This window comes from Chrysochloris asiatica, unplaced genomic scaffold (assembly GCF_000296735.1).
Source record: "Chrysochloris asiatica unplaced genomic scaffold, ChrAsi1.0 scaffold00062, whole genome shotgun sequence".
NCBI lineage: Eukaryota > Metazoa > Chordata > Mammalia > Afrosoricida > Chrysochloridae > Chrysochloris > Chrysochloris asiatica.
Window position 1 is genome coordinate 16,926,404 of NW_006408580.1, and position 11,044 is coordinate 16,937,447.

General features: G+C 36.9%; 1 pseudogene; it reads right to left on the reverse strand.

The window, feature by feature from the left end:
• Positions 1 to 2,586: 2,586 nt before the first annotated feature.
• On the reverse strand, positions 2,587 to 3,315 carry LOC102827144 (annotated as a pseudogene).
• Positions 3,316 to 11,044: the final 7,729 nt, after the last annotated feature.

An 11,044-nucleotide genomic window follows, 5' to 3' on the forward strand; every position in this document is an offset into this window, starting at 1 on the left:
TCCTCCCTGAGTATCATTGGCTCTTGTTCATATGGTACCTCTTGAAATGGTTGAACATTAACCATTTCCTTTTAATACAATGATTCTCTGCATTCTTTCCGTCTTCTCTTGATGCATTCTGCATCAATCAATAATTTGCGCAGAGAATCCTTCAATAAGGAAAGTCGAGGCTTGGATTTTTTCTTCAGTTCCCCCAGCTTGAGAAATGCTGAACGTGTTCTTGCCTTTTGGTTTTCTATTTCCAAATATTTGCATATTTTATTATAGTACCTGGTTTTGTCTTCTCGAGCTGATCTTTGAAATTTTCCGTTCAGCTCTTGGACCTCTTCAATTCTTCTATTTGCTTTAGCTTCTCTATGCTGGAGAGCAAGTTTCAGAGTGTCCTCTGACATCCATTTTGACCTTTTCCTTCTTTCTTGTCTTCTTAATGAATTTTTGCTCTCTTCATGTATGATGTTCTTGATGTTATCCCACCCTTTTGGTGTTCTAACTCTAAGTCTAAGTCACATTTCATTAGAATATTTGACTTTATTATCTTGAACTAACCTTTGTTATTTTCTCTTCAGCTTTTTTACCTCCTCACTTCTTCCATTTACTTTAACATCTCTGTTCTGGAGAGCAAGTTTCAGTCTCTTCTGACATCCAATTTGGTCTTTCCCTTCTTTCTTCTTAGTGATATTTTCCTGTCTTCCTGTATGATGTTCTTGATGTCATCCTACAACACTTCTGGTCTTTGGTCTTTAGTGTCTGATACATCCAATCTGTTCTTCAGAGGATCTCTAAATTCAGGTGGGATACGTTCAAGGTCATATTTTGGCTCTCATGGACTTGTTTTCATTTTCTTCAGCTTCAGCCTGAATTTGAATATGAGCGATTGATGGTCTGTTCCACAGTCTTCCCCTGATCTTGTTTTGGCTGATGATATGGAGATTTTCCACAGTCTCTTTCTGCAGATGTAGTCAATTTTATTTCTATGTATTCCATCTGGTGAGGTCCATGTGTATAGTCATCTTTTATGTTGTTTAAAAAGGTATTTTCAATGAAGAAGTCATTGTCTTACAAAATTCTGTCATGCAATCTCCAATATCCTTTCTATCACCAACTCCATATTTTCCAATAATCAATCTTTCTTCTTTGTTTCCAACCTTTGTATTTCAATCACCAGTAATTATCAATACATCTTTTTTTTTAATGCCAAACTCATTTATTCCAAATGTAAAAATCTGATTTAAAGGTAAGGTCCCCCAAAGCTACTCGAATTATTTTGGTGGTTATAAACATTATTTAATATTTAAGCAACGGAGTCAGTCAAACTGGCTTTAAATTCAATTGGTGAGATCTACAATTTATTATTATTTTCACGAGAAGATGATTCTTTCAAGGGTGACACTCAATTACCTGTCAGCAAATACAGAACTGAACTGTTAGCCATAAAACTTTACAAACAGGTCCAGAAAACTATTCCAGAGACAATAACACATCATAACCACACTTGGAAAGACAAATACCTATTTTGAATTCCACTTTTGCAAATGGTATGACTTATGATTCTCTAAATATAACTACTATCCATGTTTATGATAAACCTCTAGAGTGTGCCAGTTTTTCCTATCAGGGAAGAATACAAGATGCGTTCCTCTAAAGAATGGAGGGAAAGGGAAACTACAGGAATGGTCTGGGCAGAAGAGCTGCCTCAGGTTTGGTGAGAATGCAGTTTACCTGTTGCTATGAAGATACTCCCAGGGGTTCCTCTGGTTTGAGGTTCAAAACAAAGGAGATAATGATTTCCTGCATTTAACTCATCGCAAAGCAATAAAAAAAGGTCTAGTCTCTAAAACCATAATTTACACACGTTGGCCTAGATTAAAAAACAAACAAACAAACCCTAAATTGGTTTAAATGGCAGAATTGAGTTGTTTGACCCATTTGACTAAAAAATGGGTAGAAATTAATGAGGTGGCACTCAAAAGGTTTTTTTTTTTTTTTACTAACCAAAGCTCAAGGATAAAAATGAACACTGGCTAGCTAATGAATTCAACAGCTGGCAGTAATTACTGACAGTTTTAAATGTATATCAAAAATGTAACTTCAAGAGGACTAGGCTTATTTGTTCTATAGAAAGAGCAGCTCAAAAAGTTTAAAGGCATAATTTGTCTAAATTGTGGCAATGTGTTTGTTTTTCAAAGTGTGTTTATTTAGGGAAAAAGTGATTATAGAAAATACTTAAAATAATGTGCGAATAAAGTTGAAGATTCTAACAATAACCCACGTCATCTTCGATTTTTAAGGATGAAGCTTTATGTTTTAAATAATTTCTATCAAAGAGCTATTCAATATACTTAATCACTTTAACTTTCCATGAAAACCAAATAAAATCACATTTGAATGATTTATATTTTTATGATTGTTCCAACTGTACATCCAAGTATGAGAGGCAGATTATCTTCTCTGGGAAGTTCAAGAGTTGTTCCTTCTTGAATGCCCTCTAAGAATAGTGGAACCAGCAATTTTAATATATGCATTCATGTGCATATGTATGTATATACTTCAAAACAGCAAAGTGCCATTTCTTTGTCCACTGTTAACTTAATGGTAAGAATGGGGGCCACCAGGCATTGGTGGAGCACCAGAAGGTCCTGAAGGCATTTGAAAAAGATTACTGGGAGAGGGATAGAGTCCTGGAGTGGGATATGATCCTGCAGGGGCAGGGTATGGTGCTGGTGGTCCCCAGGCGCTTAGTGGCACAGTGCCCCATGGACCAGGGGGTGCAGCCCCTTGAGCTTGGGTAGGAGGAGGAGCAGAATATGGCCCTGGAGAGGGATATGGCATATGGGGGATAGGATACTGCCCCCCCATTCCTGGTGCCCATGGTCCAGAAGACATTGATCCCCATGGACCTAAAGGACCAGCTGTGGCTGGATCCGTGGGTGCACCATATGGTCTAGGAAGCTCTGGAAAGGGCATATTTGGTGTAGGATATGGCCCTGTGGGGCCAGGGCCTGGCACAGTTGGGGCTGGATAAGGACCACCAGGTGGGAGGCATGGGAGTCCAGAAGGAGGATAGGGTCCTGGAGGTGGTCCAGTGGGAGGCACAGAGGGATACATTCCTGTTGGTGCAGGTCCAAAAGGCACAGAGGAAGGTGTTGCACTTGGTGGGAGTCCAGATGGCACAGAAAGTGGAACACTCGGGTTATTCCAAGGGTTGGAACCTGGCCAGCCTTGAGGAGGCTGACCAGGTTTTGTGTTGCTAACAGCAGAGGTTTTGGCAGGAGAGTGTTCAGGTAGGGCATCTGCCAACGAAAATTCATCAGACATTTTCCTGGCAAGATCCGAGCCCGCAGCAAGGTCTAGAAGCAACGATGAGTCCCACAGAAAGCCTCAGTACATCTTGATTGCATGTTTGATCAATGTCAGACTGAAGAAGTTGGTAGAATTCATCAATTTCATCATTACTGGCTTTAGTGCTTGGTGCATAAATTTATATAATAGTGGTATTAACTGGTCTTCCTTGTAGGCATATGGATATTATTGTATCACAGACAGCATTGTACTTCAAGACTTGATGGATTTTTTTTTTTTTTTATGATAAATGTGGCACCATTTCTCTTCAATTTGTCATTACCAGTATAGTAAACCATGTGGTTGTCAGATTTAAAATGTCCAATACCAACCCAATTCAGCTCATTAATGCCTAGTGTATTGATGTTTATGCATTCCATTTCATTTTGACAATTTCCAATTTTCCTAGATTCATACTTCATACATTCCATGTTCTGATTATTAATGGATGTTTACAGTTGTTTCTCTTCATTTTCCCCCTTCAGCAAATGAAGGTCCCAAGGCCTTTCTCCATTCATGTCATCACAGTCAACTGTAATTTTAGAAGGCAGCTCTTCCAACGTTGCATTTTGAGAGCCTTCGAACCTAGGGGCTTATCTTCTGGCAATATGTCTGACAATTTTTTGGTGCTGTTCATCTCGTTTCAGTATTCAATATTCTGGTGCTGACAGTGTTCCACTGCTATTCATAAGGTTTTCAGTAACTATATATTCAAAAATAGTCTGTCTCTCCTTTTTCCTAGTCTGTCTTTGTCTGGAAGCTCTTCTGAAACCTGATCACCGTGGGTGACCCTGATAGTATTTAAAATACACATGACATAGCTTCCAGCATCACAGCAACATGCAAACCACCACAGTATAACAAAATGGCAGACAAGTGGTATTCTTCTGGATAGTAGACCCTTATACCCCAGGGTAAGACAATTTTATCTGTGTCATGAAGTAGAGGGGGTGAGGAGAAGCACCCTTGCAGATAAATATAGCTGGATGGAACAACAGCAGCTCACTGCTTAAATCTTTTTGTAATATATAGTCAACAGTCATCACGTCATCAGGAAGAAACAAGGTGGTCAAAGAATCCATGAAGGCACCCATGTCCACTGTAGTAAATATAGTAAAAAAAAAAAAAAAAAAAAAAATTGCTAAGGACTGATCCAGATGAAATTTTGAAAAATGTTTCACATCCAAACAGATATTTTAAACATCTATACAAAAATCGTGCTAGATAAAGTTTGTTTCATCTTTCTGTATTTTTTGGAAACTTTTTATTGTGAATTGACTGAAGGTTTACAGAGCAGATCATCACTTTTACATTCAATAAATCATATACTTTGTTTCATCTCAATGACGGCAATCCTTTCCGTGTGACAACAGTTATCCCACTTCGTCCCTGGGCTTCTTTTTTCCATTACCTTCCCTGACCCTTCTGAACTTGGTCCTTTGGTAAATGTGTTTTTGATCATGAATGGTTGACCATTCCGTGGTGAACATACCTTACTAGTATTGTTGTCCCCCACTACATAATTATTTACCACTTAGTTGATAATTAGGGTGAGTTCTGTTCCAGACCTGAAGATTGGCCAAGGTACATAGTCTTGGGTTCCTCCAGTCTCTTTCTCACCAGTAAGCCCTATCTTTTTGTAATTTTAAGTTTTGTTCCACAGAGTTCCATGATCCCTTCAGAACAGTACATAGTTGTAGCCAGACACCATCTAGTTCTTCTGTTCTCAGAGTTATGGAGATTGATGTTAACATGCTCCATTAGACCATTGGACTAATTGATTCCAAGCAGCACCAATTTTCATCTCTCTTCTTTCTTCCACATTAGAGAGGTCGATACACCTTAGATCAAGCTATGGTATTTTCAATAGCGTCATATGCATGAGAATGTTGGACAATGAATAAGGAAGATCATAGAATTGATGCATTTGGATTGTGGCATTGACAAAGAATAGATAAAAGTATTTTGAAGACAATTTGGGAAGGAAGATTTTTTTTTTTTTTTTTAATCAGTTCAGAGCCAGTACCTCTACAGAGAGTTGACATAACCATTCCAATGATGCCATCTTCCACTACATTAGCTTGAACAGTTTAGAGCAAAGTGGAACTCAATGGTCTTCCCCCAATGACTCTCCTTTGGCTATTTAAATGTAATATGATTTCAGGGGTAGGTAAATTTAAACTAGATATTTTCTTATAGATGTGTTTATCTTTCCCTTAGATCCAATAGTGAAAATTAAAAAAAAAAAAAAAAAAAGGCATTTACTTATCTACAATAATAAAATCAAGAAATAAAAAAATATATACAAACTCAGGATCATTTTGTAGAGAAAATACAATATAGGTCTGGAATAGAAGTACAAAAAGACCTTATTATCCTTAAAATTATCTGCATAAATATTTCCCTATTCTTTCTTGTTAAATTTGGCTTCCCCAAATATTTTTAAATGTCTTTTTTTTTTTTAACTTTTATTGTGAATTGAGTGGTAGTTTACATGGGAGAACATCAATTTTGCCTTCATCCTATCGTATTTCGTTTCATTGCAATGATTACAATCTCCTCCATGCATCATCATTTAAGAGTGTTTGCTTCTATTCCCTCAGGTTTTTGTTTTGTTTTTGTTTTTTATGTACACAGAAACACTAAGGAATATATAACTATTTAAACAACCCAAGGACATATTCTGCAATCCTGCCTCCTGGCCGCCAGCACACAGCCTTTCTCTTTCCATGAGTTTAGAGTCCTCAGCTGCTCTATCTCCCCATGTCATCATTTCTGCCTCCATCTCTGGATAGGGTCCCACAATCCGCTCATGCTCTTCTCCCTTGATGGTCCTAGGGTCCTCTGTTCCTGGAATGCATCATTAACTCCTCCTCCCCCCTTTATGTTACAACAATTCTGCATTTACAGTTGTGACAATCAAAATTAGTCATGATAATAATTACTCACTATTGAATCATAAGAATATTATTCCCATGACTTTTCACCAGACCTATCTAGACAAGATGAAAACTTTCAGTGGGGATTCTACTTTCCCCTGCAAACTCTTCAACTAAACTCTCTCTTGAAAACTTGGAAACCAGACACTTTGTGCCTTTATAGCTCCCCCATTTTAGGCAGCTAATGTCTAAGTTTCCTGTCCTTATCAACACTGTGTACAGAGAGGATAACCATGCAATTTTATTAGAAGTTAATAAAAAGTTAATACAAACTTCTTAAATGCCCAGATATTTCTTTTTAATATAAAATTTAAATACTTTTTCAATTAAAGTGAAATTCAAAACAGAAATTATAAATTAAGTAAAATGGAATGGCAAATTCGCTATCAAAACATGTACAGTGGCAAGATGGTATCATAGGCAGACTCACTGGGCAGACCCTATGTAACAAAGACATAGGAAACCAAGTGAAACAGACACAGATGGTGATCCTGGGATGCTGAACTTCAGAGGATAGGTGCAGACTGGAAGAGGAAACTGAACAGGAGCAGTGTGAGAGAAGAAAAACAGGCAGACTGTGGGCTGGTCTAGAGCAGCACAGCTATCTCGAGCGTTTGCAAGCAGCTATAGATACAGTGGCCTGCAAGTACAGGAAGAGGATAGAGGTTGGTGGCAAGGGGACTGTGATTTTTCCTTTTTCCCACGCCTTTCTGGTAACTGGGGACATGGTCAGTCCCTACCCTTAACAACACAGTGGTCAGTGGTATCCCCCTGGCCCCCATTTGCAGCCTTTGCTATACCTGGAGTCAGGAGCTAAGAGCCAGGCATACCACCCCTGCTTCTGGAGGTGTGTGAACCAGTCCTGAACTATGATACACAAACAGAAAACAGAAACTGTGTTCACACTTCCAGTCTCTAACATATTCATGAGGAGTCAAGTGGTGAGTGACTGAGAACACAACAACATACAATCATAAATTAAATATAAATATGGTGAAACAAACTGTTTCTTTTTACATGACAGAGTATCTCAAACAAGTGGCCAAAATACAGACTCAGAAAAATGTAATATCAGAAATAGTGTCAGAATTACTTGATAAGGAAATTAAAAGAATGATATTCTGGTACGTTCAATGAATTGAGAAAGTGATTGAGAAAAATGTAGATGAAATCAAGGAAAACACAGATAGCACATTAGAATAATCCATGAAACAACCTAACAAGATAAATGAAAACTTGAAAACATATAAAAACATCAATTAGAAAACCAGAAATTAAAACTAAGATTTCAGAAACAGAAAAAAAAAAAAAGAAAAAAGAAATGAAACAAAGGGAGGCTGAATTTCTGAGCTTGAAGACAAATCTTCCAATATTTGTCTGCTAGAGGAACAATCAGAAAAAAAGAATTTAAAAAATCCAAAGAAAGCCTAAGATTTATGTGGGACACTATCAAGAGGAATAACTTACATATGATTGGAAATCAGAACAGGGTAAAAAAAATAGAGAAAATTTGTCCAAGAGTTGTTGGAATAAAACTTCACTAACATCATGAAAGATGAAAAGATAGCCATTTAAGAAGTTGTACAAACTCAAAAGGTTGGACCCCAAAGGAAAACATCAAGACTTATTAAAATCAAACTTTTTAAAACCACAGAGAAAGAAACAATCCTGAGAGCAGTTCAGGAAAAATGAAAAGTTACCTACAAAGGAAAACTAATAAGACTAAGCTCTGATTTCTCAACAGAAACCATGAAGGCAAGAAGAAAATGGAGTGGAATATATAAAGCTTTGAAAGAAAAAAAAAAAAATGCCAACCAAGAATCATACAACCAAAAAAAAAAAAAAAAAATGATGGCAAAATTAGGACATATTCAAATACACAGAAATTTAAAGAATTTGCAAAAACCAGACCAACCTTACAAGAAATACTAACGGAGAATTCTTAGGACAGAGAAACAAAAACAGCCGACAACAATCTGAGACTAACATATTTGACAATATCACCCAGAACTCAACTGAGGTATAGAAGTATTCAAAGTACAACAAACCTTGTTGTTAAGTGCCATTGAGTCAGTTCCCTATAGCGACCCTCTATAGGGTCTCTGAGACTTTAAATCTTTGTGAGAACAGAAAACCTAATCTTTTTCCCTCTGGAATGGCTGGCCAGCTCAAACCATGTGTGCAGCCACCACGCTCCCCAAACCTAAAAGGCCAAAAAGTAGGAAACCAGAGATCCCAGTTACAGCAAAAACAACAACACCAACAAATAAAATAAAGAGAAAAGACAGAATAATATAGTTATAGAACTTCCAAATGAACGGGAATCCAAGTAAATTTCAAGAAAAAAATAAATAAAAATAAACCTAACTGTAAGCCTGAAACTAGAATAAGGCTTACTTCTAGGCTTAGCCCAAGTCCTATCCCTATCATTAACCCTAGTACTAACCATAACCCTAACACAAAACAAAGCTCTGACCCCAATGACTTTAAATTTTTAATTTAGAAAAAATGTGGAGGGGTAGGAATAAGTAATTAGGGTTTCTAAATTAAATCAAACAAATGTGTGCTGTTGTTGTTAGGTACTGTCAAGGTGATTTCAACTCATAGTGACTTCATGTGAAAGAGTAGAACTTCCCCATAGGATTTTGAAGGCAATAATCCTTATAGAAGCATATTGCTAGGTCTTTCTCTTGAGGAGTCATTGAGGTCAGGGTTTGAACCACCAACATTTCGGTTAGCAGTTGAGCACCTAACTATTATACAACCAGGGCTCCTTAATGAAACCTATAAGATGCCTCTAATTTATCATTTATTTATAAAATTGAAAGAAATTAAAATAAATCAAGCTTTCACTTGAATAAATTAAGATTAAAAAGAAAACAAAGGCAACCTAAAAAGAATATAAGTAACAGGAGATGGTGGTGGTATGCCATGGAGTCAGATCTTTCACAAAGAAATTGGAAACCACAAAGAGGAAGTCCCTCAGCCTCCTAATACCATTTCTTCAAAGCTTTTTGCATCTGCACTCTCCCACTCTCCTTTTATGAGAGCAGAAACCCTTCCTCTTCTTGTTCTTAAAGTGCTGCAGAGTCTGTTCTGACTTGTAGTGAACCTGTATGGGGTTTCTGAGGCTGCAAATCTTTGGTGGAGCAAAAAGTCTCATCTTTCTAAAGGGGCCCAGTTTGGGGTTTCTGAGGCTGTAAATCTTTACGGGAACAGAAAGCCTCATCTTTCTCCCACAAAACTGCTGGTAACTTTGAACTGCTAACCATGAGATTAGCAGACTAACTCGTAACCACTACGCTACCAGAACTCCTTAAAAGGAGATAGTCATTGAATAAAATATAGTTGATAGAACTGAAAATAAATTTAAAAAACTCATCCTTAGAATAAATAATGAAATAAATGGATCTTTTACAACACAAGTATGATAAAGGAAAAACAGAGACATAGAAATAAACATTAGGAACAAATATAAAATACATCCATCAATAATTTTAGAATGATAAGGAGTAGATTGTATTCAATTTATAGTCATACATATGAACATATAACAATTTATTTCATTCAAAATAGCAAAAACATTTTTTTTTTTTAAGTCCAAAAGAAACAAGAAAAGCACACAAACTCTGTACTGAACACTATGGACTGTTACAGAAAATCGTAAGGGTGACTTGATTGAATTAAATATAATTCCAGTCAAAGTCTCAGGTGGAATTTTCACAGAACTTGATAAGCTAATTAATGGGTTGGCCTCGGCAAGACCTGGGACTTTGTTTGGTATTAGGGTTATGGTTAGAACTAGGGTTAATATTATGGGTAACAGTTGGGCTAGGACTAGGCGTAAGGCTTGGTCTAGTTTTAGAGCTACTGTAAGATTTGTCTCAAAAAAAGGAATTAACAAAGAAAATGAGATATACATAGCTCACTCTCCACTAAACATCATGAGAGAAGCCAAATAACATCATTTCTCTAATATTAGCCCAGATATTAGGAAGGAAATTACTGTCTATCCCACTCTTTGGATCAAAGGCTAGAGTCAGTGCTTTTGATGCAAAAGTACTTTTGAGTTAAAGACAATCACTCCCAGAGAAGAACAGCTAATTTTACTCTATTCAAGCAAGGGAGTCTTGTCCATAGTCTCTTTCCGCAGATGTAGTCAATTTGGTTTCTATGTACTGCATCTGGTGAAATCCATGTGTATAGTCATCTCTTATACTGTCTAAAGAAAGTATTTGAAATGAACAAATCATTAATTTTGCAAAATTCTATCATGCATTCTCCAGCATCATTTCTATCACCAAGGCCATATTTTCCAAATACTGATCCTTTCTTTTTGCTCCCAACTTTTGCATTCCAATCACCAGTAATGATCAATACATCTTGATTGCATGTTTGATCGATTTCAGATTGAAGAAGTTGGTAAAATTCTTCTATTTCATCTTCACTGGCTTCAGTGGTTGCTGCGTAAATTTGACTAACAGTGGTATTAACTAGGCTTCCCTGTAGGCGCATGGATATTATCCTACCACAGACAGCATTGTACCTCATGACTGATCTGGATATGTTCTTTTTGATAATGAATGCAACACCATACCTCTTCAATTTGTCATTCCTGGCATAGTATACCACGTGATTGTCAGATTCAAAATGGCCAATATCCATCCATTTCAGCTCACTAATGCCTAATATATCAATGGCTATGCATTCCATTTTATTTTTTGACAACTTCTATATCATCAGTGTAAACAAGGCCAGGGGCAGAC